General features: G+C 39.1%; 1 protein-coding gene across 12 annotated transcripts in view; it reads left to right on the top strand.

Moving 5' to 3' along the window:
- Positions 1–16,149, top strand: part of TRIM9 (tripartite motif containing 9) — a 263,725-nt gene that overhangs the window by 106,363 nt on the left and 141,213 nt on the right. For 11 of the 12 annotated variants that reach the window (XM_054666555.2, XM_054666553.2, XM_054666551.2 and 8 more), the window contains exon 2: positions 10,482–10,567. The exons of the other annotated variant lie outside the window; for it this stretch is intronic. The gene's annotated coding sequence lies outside the window, so the exon portion shown is untranslated. The remainder of the gene's footprint in view (positions 1–10,481; positions 10,568–16,149) is intronic. 12 annotated transcript variants of the gene reach the window in all.

The raw sequence follows: 16,149 nt of genomic DNA, 5'->3' as shown, positions 1-16,149 counted from the left end.
GCCGAACTCCTGACCTCTGGTGATCCGCCCCCCTCAGCCTCCCAAGGTGCTGGGATTACAGGTGTGAGCCACCACGCCTGGCTACCCCTGCTTTTTTTTTGCTTTCCATTTACTTGGTAAATTTTCCTCCAACCTTTTATTTGGAGCCTGTGTGTGTCTTTGCACATAAGTTGGGTCTCCTGAATACAGCACATCGATGGGTCTTGACTCCTTATCCAGTTTGCCAGTCTGTGTCTTGTAATTGGGGCATTTAGTCCATTTACATTTAAGGTTAGTATTGTTATGTGTGAATTTGATCCTGTCATCATGATGCCATTTGGTTATTTTGCACACTAGTTGATGGAGTTTCTTCGTAGTGTCATTGGCCTTTATATTTTGTTGTGTTTTTGCAGTGGTTGGTACCAGTTTTTCCTTTCCATATTTAGTGCTTCTTTCAGGAGCTCTTGCAGGGCAGGCCTGGTGGTAATGAAATCCCTCAGCATTTGCTTGTCTGTAAAGGATTTTATTTCTCCTTTGCTTATGAAGCTTAGTTTGGCTGGATATGAAATTCTGGGTTGAAAATTATTTTAAGAATGTTGAATATTAGCCCACACTTTCTTCTGGCTTATAGAGTTTTTGCTGAGAGGTCTACTGTTAGTCTGATGGGCTTCCCTTTCTAGGTGACCTGTTCTTTCTCTCTGGCTGCCCTTAACATTTTTTCCTTCATTTCAACCTTGGAGAATCTGACGATTATGTGTCTTGGGGTTGATCTTCTCATGGAGTATCTTAATGGTGTTCTCTGTATTTCCTGAATTTGCATGTTGGCCTGTCTTGCTAGGTTGGAGAAATTCTCCTGGATAATATCCTGAAGTGTGTTTTCCAGCTTGTTTCCATTCTCCCCATCTCCTCTGGTACTCCAGTCAATCATAGGTTTGGTCTTTTTATAAAGTCCCGTATTTCTTAAAGGCTTTGCTCATTCCTTTTCATTCTTTCTTCTCTATTCTTGTCTGCATGTCTTATTTCAGTAAGGTAGTCTTCAAACTCTGATATCCTTTCTTCTACTTGGTTAATTCAGCTGTTGATACTTGTGTATGCTTCACGAAGTTCTTGTGCTATGTTTTTCAGCTCCATCAGGTCATTTACATTCCTCTCTAAACTCGTTATTCTAGTTAGCAATTCCTCTAACCTTTTATCAAGGTTCTTAGCTTCTTTGCATTGGGTTAGAACATGCTTCTTTAGCTCATCATAGTTTTTACTATTCATCTTCTGATGCTTACTTCTGTCAATTCGTCCATCTGATCCTCCGTCCAGTTCTGTGCCCTTGATGGAGAGACATTGCGATCATTTGGAGGAGAAGAGACACTCTGGTCTTTTGGGTTTTCAGCATTTTCTTTGTTGATTATTTCTCATCTTTGTGAGTTTGTCTTGTTTCAGTCTTTGAGGCTGCTGACCCTTGGATGGGGTTTTTTGGGGGTCTTTTTGTTGTTTTTGTTGTTGTTGATGATGCTATTGTTGCTTTCTGCTTGTTTTTCCTTCAATAGTCCTGTCCCTCTTCTGTAGGGCTGCTGCTGTGTGCTAGGGGTTTACTTCAGGCCCTATTAATCTGATTTGCTCTGTGCCTGGAGATGTCATTAAACCCAATTCTGGGAGTCAGTGTCAGTACATTTCCCTGATATCACCCTGAAATCCTGATAAGTTAAAGTCAATAAACATTAGTTGAGTACCTGGTATGAGTCAGGCAACATGGCAGGCATTAGAGATACAAAGAGCTCATAGGCTGGTGAGATGGACAGACATTTAAATGCAAAAATATAGTATAATGAATCCAATAGTAGAGGGATGTGCAAAGCAATAAAAGGGCAGGGAAAGCTTTGCAAAAGGAATGGATTGAGGTGGGTTTTGAATGATGAACAGGAGTTTGCCAGGTGGGAATAAGGAAAATAGCACAAGAAGGGAAAAGTAAGTGCAAAGCACATCCACAGGAACATCGCACTCTCAGGGAACTGAGCATGGTTCATTGTGGCCATAGTTTACTGCCTGGTTTCTGGCCTATTGGCACCCCCTCAGAAACTCTGTGGAGAGGGCAGGAAGACATGCATGTGTGTAAGCATGTGTTCATCTGTGCACTTGAATCTGAGGGTAGGAAGTGATGGCATTTCACAAGGCGGTGTCTGGAATCTTGTGAGTTGTGGTCAAATGCCGGAGCCTAGTAATGCTGTGTTAGGAAGGGGATTGCAGGGTGACACCTGACTCCTTGAGGCATTGAGATGATTGTTAATAAACAAAATTATAAGACACCTGGGGATAGGAAATATGTCCCATTTAGGACTTTAGAAAAATCAACTTTTGACTGATCCAATTTCAGCAATATGGCAGACTGAGAAACATGAAAACCCTCCCACTGCAATGCCTAGAAAGGATTTATAAAATATTATACAAATTATTTTAAATGCAAAGCCAAATGCATACATTCTTAAAACAGGAACATCTCCAAGTGCCAGAAAATGGGTCACTGGAAACACAGAGGTGACCTGAAACCATAGGCCAGGGTAGTTCAGGGATAAGGGATGCAGATGGATAGTGAAGGGTAAGGGGAAGCTTACAAGGAGGAATCAAGAAATCCACAATCATAGTGAGACTGTAACACACCTCTCTGTTACTGATAGTTCAAGCAGACAAAAAGTCAAGGTTTAGATTTGAATATCATAGTAAACATTCTATTTGTCCTTGGGGAAACCAAACAAACATTATAGGATCCTCAGCCACAGCCTAAACCCATGAAGCACTTTCTCAAAAGGAACAAAGATCCATGATATGGAAGTGAAGAGTGCTTCCCTCCTGTTTGGGATCTTACCTTTTATGTGAATCCTGAATAATAAATAAAAGTTCTAACAAATGAGCAGCTCTCACGAGGGACACAATGGATGAGGAGGATTCTTTTGACCCTGATTAGAAGGGAAGAGGAGCAATTGAGAAATAAATATTAGAGTTAAACTGTTGTGAATGTGTATTAGTTTTCTATGCTGTGTAACAAATTACCACATATTTAGTGGCTTAAAACAAGACTAAGTGAAAGAAGTCAATCAAAAAAGACCACATATTATGCAAGTTCATTCACATGAAATGTCTTGAAAAGGCAAATTTATAGAGACAGTCAGTAGTTTAGTAATTGTCTAGCGCTGAGGAGTTGGGGAGTAACTGCTAATGTGTGTGGAGGTTTTTTGGGAGGAGATGAAATGTTCGAAGATTGTGGTAATGCTTACAAACTCAGTGAATATACTAAAATTCATTGAATTGTACATTTTAAATAGGTGAATTATATAGTATACAAATTATACCTCAGTAAAGCAATTAAACATGCACACTAACACATACATACACACATTATCATGTCACAGTTTCCATGGGTCATGATTCCAGGAACCATTCAGCTGGGTCCTCTGCTCTCAAATGGTTGCAATCAAGGTGTCATCTGGGCTATGTTCTCATCTAGAGGCTCAGTTAGGGAAAATTTGCTTCCAATCTCACTCAGGTTGTTAGCAGAATTCACCTTCTTGCATCTGTAGATCTGAGGGCTTTGGTTTCTTGCTGTATTGGGTGAAGACCACCCTCAGCCCCTAGAGGCTGCCTGCAGCTCCCAGCACACAGCCCTCTTCATATCCAGGTCACATCATGGCCACTTGCTTCTACAGAGCCAGTAGGAGAGCAACAGTGAGTGCCAGTAGCATGGAGTCTTCTTTAATGTATTATGACATAATCATAGGGGTGATATCCCATCACCTTTGCCATATGCTTTTGGTTAGAAGTAGGTTGCAGATCCAGCCAGGCACGGTGGCTCACACCTGTAATTTCAGCACTTTGGGAAGCCGAGGCAGGCGGATCACAAGGTCAGGAGATCGAGACCATCCTGGCTAACACAGTGAAACCCCATCTGTACTAAAAATACAAAAACTTAGCCGGGCATAGTGGCAGGCACCTGTAGTCCCAGCTACTCAGGAGGCTGAGGCAGGAGAATGGTGTGAACCCAGGAGGTGGAGCTTGCAGTGAGCTGAGATTGCGCCACTGCACTCCAGCCTGGGCGACAGAGCGAGACTCTGTCTCAAAAAAAAAAAAAAAGTAGGTTGCAGATCCTACTCACACTCAAAGGAAGGGGATTTGAATATTAGAAGGCAGGGGTCATTGGGAGTAACCTTAGAGTCTGTCCACTGCTGGCCACGACCTGGATATAGACATTCTGTGTTGCTATCCTGGGACTGTTTATCAACAGCTTCCTCACCAATGCCAGAGCAGGGTAACGACTTCCCATCTCACCTTTGGCATGTTGTTGATACAATTTGTCCCATAGCCATTGCCTATAAATGATGGCGAACACAAAACTTGCTAGTTTTCACTTGTGTATTTTATAAAAGTACTATACGACTATGGAAACATTCCAAACAGTACAGATAGGTATAAGTATTAAGTAAAGATTCTCTATGTCTTTTCTCGTTCACAATCACCTTGTTCTACTTCTCATGAGTAATCTTTGGAAATAGTTTCTGGATAGTGCAAATTATCAAGATTATCACCATTTCAGTATAACAAGAGCACCATCCATACAGGCAAAAATAGGAGTTCTCCTGGGCCAAGTGAGTTATTTAGTTTTCTGAGGCAGCTAAGATGAAGATAAACAGATAAGAGATTCAGTAAGGTGGAAAAGAGGTGAAAACAGGGCCACTGCAGAGAGGCAGCCTCCAGCCTGTGCTTCTGTGCCCAGGCTCAAATAATAAAAGTTCAAAGATAGGTGGAGAAGACATTAAAACCAAAAGGATAATTATAAAATAAGAAAATTAAAAGGAATAAAATGAAGCAATTTACATAGTATAAAACCAATAGATTAGTTAGTTGGAAGTAAAGAGGAAAAATATTATAAAATATCTATGAAAAACATGAAAGTAAATAAAGGTCATAATGAAAGCAATTAAAAGTCCAAACATAAACTAGAAAACCTAGAGAAGATGGATAAATTCCTGGAAATATACAACCCTCCTAGATTAAACCAGGAAGATATAGAAACTCTGAACAGACCAATAACAAGCAGTGAGATTGAAATGGTAATTAAAAATTTGCCAACAAAAAAGAGTCCAGGACCAGATGGATTCACAGCTGAATTCCACCAGATATTCAAAGAAGAACTGGTATCAATCCTGTTGACACTATTCCACAGGATAGAGAAAGAGGGAATCCTCCCTAAATCATTCTATGAAGCCAGTATCATGCTGATACCAAATCCAGGAAGGGACATAACAAAAAAAGAAAACTACAAACCAATATCCTTGATGAACATTGATGCAAAAACCCTCAATAAAATACTGGCTAACCAAATCCAACAGCATATCAAAAAGATAATCCACCATGATCAAGTAGGTTTCATACCAGGGATACCGGGATGGCTTAACATCTGCAAGTCTATAAATGTGATACACCACATAAACATAATTAAAAACAAAAATTACATGGTTATCTCAATAGATGTAGAAAAAACATTCAACAAAATCCAGCATCTCTTTATGATTAAAACCCTCAGCAAAATTGGCATAGAAGGGACATACCTTAAGGTAATAAAAGCCATCTATGACAAACTCACTGCCAACATTATACTGAATGGGGAAAAGTTGAAAGCATTCCCCCTGAAAACTGGAACAAGACAAGGATGCCCACTTTCACCACCTCTATTCAACATAGTACTGTATGTCCTAGCCAGAGCAATCAGACAAGAGAAAGCAATAAAGGGCATCCCAACTAGTAAAGAGAAAGTCAAACTGTCACTGTTTGCTGATGATTATCATCATATACCTAGAAAACCCTAAAGACTCATCCAGAAAGCTCTTAGAGCTGGTAAATGAATTCAGCAAAGTTTCAAGATACAAAATTAATGTACACAAATCTGTAGCTCTGCTATACACCAACAGCGACCAAGCTGAGAATCAAATCAATAACTCAACCCTTTTTACAATAGCTGCAAAAAAATAAATAAAGTAAAATAAAATACTTAGGACTATACCTAACCAAGGAGGTGAAAGACCTCTATAAGGAAAACTACAAAACACTCCTGAAAGAAATAATAGACAACACAACCAAAAGGAAACACATCCCATGCTCATGGATGGGTAGAATCAGTATTGTGAAAATGACCATACTGCCAAAAGCAATCTACCAATTCAGTGCAATTCCCATCAAAATACCACTATCAGTCTTCACAGAACTACAAAAAACAATCCTAAAATTCATATGGAACCAAAAAAGAGCCGCAAAGACAAAGCAAAACTAGGCAAAAAGAACAAATCTGGAAGCATTACGTTACCTGACTTCAAACTGTACTGTAAGACCATAGTCACCAAAACAGCATGGTACTGGTATAAAAATAGGCACATAGACCAATGGAACAGAATAGAGAGCCCAGAAATAAACCCAAATACTTACAGCCAACTGATCTTCAAACAAGCAAACAAAAACATAAAGTGGGGAGAGGACACCCTATTCAACAAATGGTGCTGGGATAAATGGTTAGCCACATGTAGGAGAATGAAACTGGATCCTCACATCTCACCTTAAAATCAACACAAAATGGATCAAAGACTTAAACCTAAGGTCTGAAACCATAAGAATTCTAGAAGATAACCTCAGAAAAACCCTTCTAGACATTGGCTTAGGCAAGGGTTTCATGACCAAGAACCCAACAGCAACTGCAATGAAAACAAAGATAAATAGATGGGACATAATTAAACTAAAAAGCTTCTGCATAGCAAAAGAAATAATCAACAGAGTTAACAGACAACCCACAGAGTGGGGAAAAATCTTCACAATCTATACATCTGATAAAGGACTAATATCCAGAATCTACAAAGAACTCAAACAATTCAGCAAGAAAAAAAAATCCCATCAAAAAGTGGGCTACAGACATGAATAGACAATTCTTAAAAGATACACAAATGGCCAACAAGCATATAGAAAAATGCTGAACATCACTAGTGATCAGGCAAATGCAAATTAAAACCACAAGGTGATACCACCCCACTCCTGCAAAAATGGCCATAATAAAAAAAATTTTTTAAAAATAGATGTTGGCGTGGATGCCGTGAAAAGGGAACACTTTTACACTGTTGATGGGAATGTAAAACTAGTATAACCAATATGGAAAACAGTGTGGAGGTTCCCTAAAGAACTAAAAGTAGATCTATCATTTGATCCAGGAATCACACTACTAGGTATCTACCCAGAGGAAAAGAAGTCATTATACAAAAAAGATATTTGCACATGCATGTTTATAGCAGCACAATTTGCAATTGCAAAAATGTGGAACCAGCCCAAATGCCCGTCAATCAACTAGTGAATAAAGAAAGTGCGGTCTATATGTACCGCCGAATACTACTCAGCCATAGAAAGGAATGAAATAATGGCATTTGCAGCAACCTGGTGGAATTAGAGACTATTATTCTAAATGAAGTAACTCAGGAATGGAAAACCAAACATCGTGTGTTCTCACTCGTAACTGGGAGCTAAGCTATGAGAACGCAAAGCCGTAAGAATGATACAATGGATTTGGGGGACTTGGGGGAAAAGGTAGGAGGGAAGTGAGGGATAAAAGACTATACATTGGGTACCGTGCACACTGCTTAGGTGATGGGTGCACCAAAATCTCAGAAATCACCACTAAAGAACTTATTCCTATAACCAAACACCACTGTTCCCCAAAAAACCTATTGAAATAAAAAATAGATTAAAAAATAAAAGTCAAAACAACTGTAAAAGTTAGGCTTAATTTTTTTAAAGGATGAGTGAAGAGATGAGCTGACAATTCATAAGAAACAGATGTCCTCTATATGTGAAAATATTATACTTTTTTGTTTGTTTGTTTGTTTGTTTTTTGAGACGGAGTCTCGCTCTGTCACCCAGGCTGGAGTGCAGTGGCACGATCTCGGCTCACTGCAAGCTCCGCCTCCCGGGTTCACGCCATTCTCCTGCCTCAGCCTCCCGAGTAGCTGGGACTACAGGCGCGCCTGCCACCACGCCCGGCTCATTTTTTGTATTTTTTAGTAGAGACGAGGTTTCACCGTGTTAGCCAGGATGGTCTCGATCTCCTGACCTCGTGATCCGCCTGCCTCGGCCTCCCAAAGTGCTGGGATTACAGGCGTGAGCCACCGTGCCCGGCCTATAGTTTATTTTTATTTTATTTTATTTATTTATTTATTTATTTATTTTGAGTCAGGGTCTGGCCCTGTCATCCAGGCTGGAGTGCAGTGGCGCCATCTCCGCTAACTGCAATGTCCACCTCCTGGGCTCAAGCCATCCTCCCACCTCAGCCTCCCTAGTAGCTGGGACTTCAAGCACATGCCACCATTGCTGGCTAATTTTTGTATTTTTTGGAGAGACGGGATTTTGTTGTGTTGTCCAGGCTGGTCTCCAACTCCTGAGCTCAAGCAATCCACCCACCTCAGCCTCCCAAAATGCTGGGATTACAGGCATGATCCACCATGCCGGGCCAAAAATATTATAGTTTAACCTCCCTTATAACTGAAGAGATATTTATAAAAATCGCAAGCACTACTTCTTACCTATTAGACTGGCAAAGTTTAAAAAGTTTGATAAAAATCCAATGTAAATATAAGGAAAACAAGTCTCGTATACTGTTGGTAGAAGTATAAATTTGTATGGTCTGTTTAGATGGCAATTTGACAACATCTATAAAATTTTACGAGCTACTTGAATTAGCAATTCCATTTCTAAGAATTTATATTTGCGTATCATGGGCGCATGATGTATCTGTGTGTGTGTGTACAAATATTTCATATATCTTATATGCAAACTAGCTAGCTAGATGCATAGATCAGCATTGATTATAATGGAGAAAATTTAGAACAACCTACATGTCCATCAATTGGAAATTGGTTACATAAGTGATTATACCTCCAGTAAAATGACTTATTCCCTTAATTTATCTTTCTCCCACCTGAAATGGTCTTCCCTTCATTTTCTTCCTTTGGGAAGCCTTCTCAGGACATTCCATATCTTCATGATGATTTCTTTAGTAGATGCTAAGGTATTCCCCACCATATCAATTTTCACTCACTCCAACTACCCTGCAGTGGTAGATTGATGGCATTATTGGCCTTGTAACTGCCTAGAAACTTTGTAGTTCCTACCCAATTTGAATCTGGGCTTGGCTGTGTAGCCTGTTTTGGCCAGGAGGAAAGTAGCAAATTTCATATATACACACACACACACACACACACACACACACACACACACACACAGGCTTGAAGGAAGAGTTTGCACATTTCTACTTGCTCTCTATGACCACCATGTGATTGCCACAAAAACATGCCTAGGCAAGCCTTCTGGAGAATGAGATATGTGGAGTGGAGTCCAGTCATCCTAGCTGAAGCCATTAATAGATCAGCAAACTTCCAGCTAATTGTCAAGCCAGTGCGTAAGCCCCAGCTAAGATCAAAACACTGCCCAGCCAAACCCAGTGAAGATCAGCAGGACCCACCCAACTGATATGTAGATTTATGGGAAATAATAAATGGTTGTTGTTTTAGGCTACTATATTTTGGAGTTGTTTGCTATGCAGCAATAACTAACTGATATAACTTCCAATTTACCTTTTTAAAAAATGTATTTATTTCCAAGCTACTTGAGCTTATTAAATGACATTCACTATCTATCTTTTAAAATATTTTAAAAATATAATCTGCTGTTAAGTTCAGGATATTCTACTGTCCTTATGGTAATTTAATTATTATATCTTCTATAAACCTAGATTTAAAAAGCAAGAATTTAGTTGTTTATTTTAGTCTTCTTTCATCTAGCTCCATTATTTGCAACAGAGAGCCAAATACACACACACACACACACACACACACACACACACACACACACACAATCATTCCTCATTTTCCATGGGAGATTGGTTCCAGGACCCTTGTGAATACCAAAACCTGAGGATGCCCAAGTCCCTTATATAAAGTGGCATAGTATTTGCATGTAACCTATTGCACACCTTCCTGTATACTTTAAGTAATATCCAGATTACTTATAATACCTAATACAATGCCTACATATCACCTCACTTGCCTAGATTCAATGTAGTACTCAGTGCATTGTAAATTCAAGTTTAGCTTTTTCAAACTTTGTGTAATTTTTTTTCCCCAAATACTTATGCTCTGTGGTTGGTTGAATTTATGGATGCAGAGCCCATGGATACAAAGGGCTGACTGTATATGTACATACATATATGTATCCCTTTGAAGAATAAAGGATTCAAATATTACATGTTTTATGAGATGACTGAATTTAGTGGTTGGAATTTTTTGGGTGTTTTTAAGTCAAGTTACATTATTTTCAATAGTGTGAGAATCAAGAGGATAGTGATTATGAGCAAAATAAAGAGAAAAACCTTTGGAGAGGATTTCCTAAGGTCACCAGTTTTGGCTTTTTCTTTTTCTTCCATCCTATCCTAGTTTCATCGGTGACTCAGGACCTCAATTGACACAGAACTGGTTTCAAGTACAGGAAAAAGATGTGGCCCTACCATCAATTACCAGTGGTAAGAGAATTTAAAAAAAGAAAAAACAGCAGGAGCTGTTCAGATCAAGATGAATATGGCTTTGTTTTCATCTTGAAAAAAATTTCAGTCATTTTTACAATGCTATAAACACAAATTAATGTAACCCACTGTCCTCACTTTTACATTTTAAAAGCCTGTGGAAGAAAGATGTGACAAAAGGAAAGGATGCAAACATTATTATTTTAAATCCTTAATTTTTACATCCATCAGCTTTTCTTTCTGCTTACTGCCCTGTCTAGAAACCGTCTTTTCCTTGTATTCTGTTTTTTTTTTGTTTTGTTTTGTTTTTTAAAAAATAGTCTTTAATTTCCCAAAACAAAGGGAGAATGATTAGGACTTTCTTTCACATGCTTCAGGCACTCCATTCTGTGAAGATGGATTACTTCTTCAATAATCCTTTCCAAACAAGTTCTTAAGTCAGTTTCTCTCCTTTTTTTTTTTTTTTTTTTTGATAATGTAAAACAAATTGTACCATTAGTCATTTAACACAAACAAAACATCTCCCTTTGTGAAAACCACCAAGCCATTTGGTTAAAAACCAAAGGATAAATCACATTTACCTAATGGATGGAACTTGATAATTTCTCCATATGTTACTACTAAAATTGACAAGGCAGAAGTTGCCAAGAAGAAGGGCTAAACAGTACTCTAAAGAAAGAAAAATAGTTCTTGAGCTTTTATTAAATGTTTCTTTGTCTTGAAGTTTGGTTCTGTTTCCACCAGGAAATTATTTCACTTATACCTGTGCCAATAATTAAACAACTTTAAGAGAGTAGTTTTCAGAATAACTATTTCCAAAGCCAGTCTATGGAAAAAAGCAACATTCCCAAGTAACTTTTTATGATATTTAGGATACCAACAAATGGTTTGTGAGTATGGCCCGTTTATTTCTAACAAAGCAACAAAAAATGCCTGAATCTGCATCATTTATTTGCTACGATAAATAGTCCACCTTAGCACTAAACACCATCAGTTGAACAAGAAACTAGAATCCTCTGGAGCAAACTGATCGAAGCTCAAATTGCTTTCTTTAGGTCTGACCTGGTTCTACTAGGGTCATTACCAGTATTCAAAACATGCACTCACTTCCTCTGGCAATTATACTGCATGTCAAAGGAGCTTCCTCTCAGAAGTTGAAAAATTCTATTCATTTCACTTGCCCAAGGCCATATATGGAATTTTTTCTTATTTGGCAATGTTTCCCACCAAAACTGAAAAAGGCTATAATGACAGCCAAAAATCACGTTTCTTAATGGCAGAATGTCACTATTAAATATATATATTTTTGCCTTCCTAGTCTCCTCTGTCTCAATTTTTAATAGGTTTTTTTAAAACTTGTCTGGGGAGGACATGGCAAGACTGTTGTTTCTTTTATAATAAAACTGCATTATGTTGTGGTTCTTCAAGTTGCTGAGAAACTCCTCCTTCTATATCTGCTAAAGAGAGGTACAACTTAAAGAGAGGAAAATATAGACTAATTTAGTACTAACCGTGAACCAAGTGCTTTATATATGTTAGCTGACCACTCTATAATTGAGGTATTATCATTCCTGTTTTATAGTCAAGAAAATCAAGGGGCTTTGAGAGAAAGAGAGAGAGAGAGTTTTGTGTTTGTGTTTTTTTAAAGAGATAGGGTCTTATTATGTTATCCAGGCTGGCCTGAACTCCTGGGCTCAAGCCATCCTCTTGCCTTGGCTTCCCAAAGTGCTGGGATTAAAGGCATGAGCCACCAGGCTTGCTCTCTCTTAAAGATAGTAAATTACTTGCCCAAGGCCATGTATGGAATCAGAATTTGGCCCCACATGGAATCTGACTCCAAAGCTAGTGATCTGTTCACTTCTGCTTTCCTAGTTGGATTTTAATGAAACCTATTGGAATGACACTTATAAACTCAACAAGATTCAACTAATTTAATTTCTGGAGCTAGGATTATTTCCTCATCTTTTTAAATTTAATCTACAACTTTCTTATGTTTCACCCTTTTTAGTTGTCAAAAATGTAAGTAATACAATTAAAATACAGTCCCCTATGGCAAAAACCAAAGTTCCCTTGACTCACAGGCAAGAAAGACAAACTCTATGCACATACTCAGAGGAAGTATCATGCTTCAAATTCCTGGCTGTCTCATCAAGTAAACCTATGTTCAGATCCTCTAAGGGCTTGTTTGAGGACTAAACAAGGTCATGTATGTAGTAAGCACCTGATAAACAAACTCTAAATGGTAACTTAATTTAATGAATGTTTCCAGAGTGGCAAACAAAGCTGACCTATTCCTGCCCCCATTAGAGATGCTGGTTCATAGAAGGGGAGAAAGGGAATAAAAAGTGAAGGGGAGGGGAAGAGGGAAAAGGGGAAGGTTCTCAGGGCCATGGAGCAAAACGTAGCTAAGAGCACACAGAGACTAAACCTTCCACTTTACAAAGTCAAGGGCTGTGGCTTTGCATTATATCCAGGGCTTGTAAAGCTTTCTTCTCCTGTTAGAGAACCTTCCAATTCCCACTTGAGAGGGAAACAATCAAGCTTGGCAGATAACAAGCGGTTCTGTGATGACAACAATGCTCAGACATCAAGCCTGTTGACAGAACAAGTTGACAAGTTCATATCCTCTATGCAGGATTGCAAATTCTCAAATGTGTTTTGCTGCCTTCAAGTGTAGACAGATGTATTTGGAAAAAATGATTTTATTGCAAATTGGATTTCTCATGTGTTGCTGAGCAGCCCCTGCAGCTTTGACAGGTGCAAGAGAGGTGGTGGAGGTAGCTTTTCAAAATCTAGCCATGATGCCTCCCCCGACTGTGTGAGGGTAATGATCAGCAGGGTGTGCCGATTCAATTCCTGTTGGCGTTTGTTCCATCAGGATATAAATGACAAGCTCTGCCTGAAAGAAGCCTTCCTAAACACACCCCACCTGCATCTTTGATCCTTAATGGTAAAGTTCTTTAGGGAGCTTAATGTGGCCAAGCACTGTTCTAAGTGCTCTATGTGTAGTAAAGCACTCTAAATTTACATAGCCTGTGAGGTAGCAACTGTATCATCCCCATTTCCCAAATGAGGAAACAGAGACACAGAGCCGTTAAGGAACTTGCCCATGGTCATGCTTGTAAGTGGTTGAGCCACGTTTTTCAGCTAAGCAGAGAGTGCTAGGGTCCACATGACATGCAGGGTCTTGTGTTTGGACAGCAGAGATGCTGGAATCCAGTCTTGGCTCTGCCACTTCCTCATAACAAGGGCTGCATTCACTGAGTGGATGCTGTGGTCCCAGCCCTGTGCTAGGCATCTTCAATAGATTTCTCATTCAATACAACAGTGGAGAAAGTGAATACCATTATTATCCTTTAAAATGGGGAAACTGAGCCTGAGGGTAAAAAACTTACCCAAGTTTGTAAAACTAATTCAGTCTGTCTAACCCCAGAGCCCTTGCTCTTAACTACTACAGTGCCTGCTCCTGGCCTTTACTAGTTGTTTTGTGTATTTTACCTCTCTAAGCTTCAGTTTCTTCATCTGGGAAATGGGGATAATATCAGTAACTATCTCAAAAGACCATTGTGCAAGTGAAACAAAGAAAGACATATGAAAATGATCTATGATGCTCTGTGCAAATCTTAGTTACCTATTATTTTTTCTGAATTGCTCTAACTTTGTTCTTTAGCTCTTTCGAATATTTATCCCCAATGAAATACAAGTTTCTCAAGGGTAGAAACAATGATTTATCTGCTTTTTATTTACCTTTCATAGAATTTGGCACTTTTTGGGTGTACTTGATAAATGTTTATTAAATAAGTGTAGGTATGTGAGACAGCGATGCCAGAGGTTTTGTCTCAGGAAGAAGCTTTGTTGGGCCACTTTGCAAAGGTTAATTCAGGCTTTTAGCTAATAGTTGTCCTATTTATACTGTAATAACCATGAAATGCATGCACATTATTTTCATTTAAAATATTACATAAACTAATGAAAACCAATCTCAAATCAATGTCAGAAAAAGCTCCGAGGAAAAAAAAAAACAGTGTCATGGCATGATACCTCTTATTCTGAGGTGTCCTCCTCACAACACCTGTCCCAAAGGATCATGTGATTAGAACAAGGAGAGTCCACTCTGTGGGAAATATATGATGATTGTATCAAAACTCATGAAAATGATTTTACTTTTTCTTGAGTTTTCTAACCTATTCCTAGTGTTCAAAGATAAACTCTCTAGATTGTGTTAATGAAAGGATTCTCCCTAATACTAGTTTGTTTGATGTGTGACTATTATGTATATTATCAATAGATATTCTCTACAAGACATGCTGTAAGTTCATATTCTTGCCTAAGCAAATTAATTCTTCAAAATGCTGAAGGTTTGGGCATGTGTGTGGCTCCTTACTGACTTACTGACATAAACATTTACAAGGCGGAAGAGAGAAAAGAAAAACAGAAGGAAGATCACTTTATTCTATTTTCCCCACCAAGTAGTTTGTGCAGGGGCACTGAAATTCAGACAATCACTGAAGCATGGCCATGCTTTTTAGTCTTCAAATAACAGTGAGAGAATGGCCAATAACCGAGCCTTTTCCTGCAAACATGACAAGGTCCTAATGTGTCAGAGTCTTTGCATTTGCTCCTCCTTCTGTCTGTCTCATATTTTCCCCACACTGCCTTCTTCTCACCTTTCAGATCCCTTTCTCAGAGAGCTCTTTATCCCTGGCTAAAGTAGTTCTTCTCACATGGTCCCATCCAGTAACCCTCTTTAAGCAACTCTGCAGCATTTATCTAGGCCTGAAGTGATCTTATTTGTTTATGTGTTTATTGTCTGCCTCTCTCAACTTGAGCATAAGCTCCTCAAGAACAGGGAACCCTATTGTGCTTGCCACATTCTGGATGCTTGGCACAGTGTAGATGCTCAGTAAGTATCTGTGGACTCAATTATGAGAAGACAAGCCTGCCAGCTCCAAGTTAGGAAGGCTGTATTGAGGGCACATCTAAGGAAGTTCCCCTCCTGGGTCCTTGGTGATGATGCCCTGCAGTCTCACAGTGATACCAGCACTGTAGCCTTGCTTGCAGCAGCCTCAGCTCAAATCCGAATTCACATATTCAGTGCATTTTTTCCAAGAATCTATATGATGATTGCCCTGCTCTGAATCTTACTAGGCAGATAACCTTGAGCTGCTTATTTAAACCCACTGTGCCCAAGTTTCTTTATCCTTGCAATAGAGATATGTAACTCTTACCCTGGAAAGTTGTGAACATTCGCTGAAATAATGCATGTACCAGGCTTGGCCCAGTGCCTGGCACAGGGTAAGCTCACTATAAATTGCAGCTTTGAATTTATTACTGATGAAAGATCATTTATATTTGTGCCACTAGTCCCTCTCCCATGGTAGACCTCACTAATTGATTATGGCATTTTTTTTCTTTAAAAAAAAATGGCCTCACAACCTTCTCAACACTGCCCTTACCTAGACAGTCACTACCCATCAATCATTTGGAGTTGGTGTGCAAACTGAAATGTACTAGCCCTTCCTGACTCAGAAGGCACTTAACAGGCTGTCAAACAGGATTATTCACATTGAGCTGAGTGTCCA

This window comes from Pan troglodytes, chromosome 15, assembly GCF_028858775.2.
Source record: "Pan troglodytes isolate AG18354 chromosome 15, NHGRI_mPanTro3-v2.0_pri, whole genome shotgun sequence".
Taxonomy (NCBI): domain Eukaryota; kingdom Metazoa; phylum Chordata; class Mammalia; order Primates; family Hominidae; genus Pan; species Pan troglodytes.
This window is presented reverse-complemented; position numbering and strand designations above follow the sequence as displayed.